Raw genomic sequence first — 1,238 nt, 5'->3', positions numbered from 1 at the left:
GGCGGCCGTGGGACGAAATTTCGGTCCACGGGTTCCGCTGTGGACCATGTCGCATCTGTCCGTCCGTTTGTATGAGGTGGACGGGCTGGATGGGTCCGGTGTTTGGGAATGGTCCATTGGCATCGTAGCCGTTGATGTTTTTGACTTTTGGGCGGTTCTGCCGCTATGAGATTTGGATGCGTTCTTTCGGGATGGGATGGCGTGGCCAATAATGAACGACTCATGCCAGCCTCGTGACTGACGTCAAAAAAGGAAAGCTTTTCCGGTTGGCCACGTCGTCTTCTCCAATAATTCGTGTATGGCATATTTCATATAGTAGTAACCAAATGCGCATAGATAAAGGCTATAATTTGAAGGGCGACTCTCGGCGTCGTTCGGCAACCGTGTGATCTCGTTTAGGGCAACTTCAACAAGCCGACCCAACTTATCCGTGTGTGTTCGTTTGGATCGAAGCGGACAAAAACGTCGGCTCAACGCGCTGACCATACCCAAAACGTGTCCGTTCGGTGTCTGTCTGAACGCATTTCAAGCCTAAAATTGAGCCCGGTTTGTGTCCACGCGGACGAGGAACGGACACGCCGCGCGTCCCAACGGTTCCGCCGCGGCCCCATATGTCGACCGGCCAACCACCACCGACGATCATATTAATCACAGCCACGTACTGCGGGCCCACGCGTCAGTGAGTGGAACCTATGGGAGGTTGTCTTTTTTTAATCCACGCGTGCGGGGGGCGGCCTCATCCACTTTCACTTGCTCTCCCCGTCCACATCCGCCACCGCCTGTTCCCTCGACGGTGAGAGACAAACCCTAGCACCATGGGCTTCCTCAGCTGCAAGGGCAAGGGGAAGAACACACCCGGCGCCGGATCGTCTTGTGCGCCTCCTTCGCCACCTAGACACGTTTGTGAGGGAGCGGCTAAACATACCAGTGCACCAGGCACGGTGGCACTGGCAGTACCGGCAGCCACTGCCGTATCCAGATGTCAACCTGCCCCACGGTTGAAGGTTGACATCTAGGTCCGCAACGCATCCCGGTGTCGCAGCCACGGAGGGCTCACGTCGAGGAGGTACACATGTGTGACACCCCCGATTCAATCGTACACTAATCATACATGCAAACGTGTACGATCAAGATCAGGGACTCACGGGAAGATATCACAACACAACTCTAAACACAAAAGAAAGACATACAAGCTTCATATTACAAGTCAGGGGCCTCGAGGGCTCGAATACATAAGC

The sequence above is a fragment of the Triticum aestivum genome, chromosome 2B (assembly GCF_018294505.1).
Source record: "Triticum aestivum cultivar Chinese Spring chromosome 2B, IWGSC CS RefSeq v2.1, whole genome shotgun sequence".
Taxonomy (NCBI): Eukaryota; Viridiplantae; Streptophyta; class Magnoliopsida; order Poales; family Poaceae; genus Triticum; species Triticum aestivum.
Note: the sequence above shows the minus strand (reverse complement) of the source record.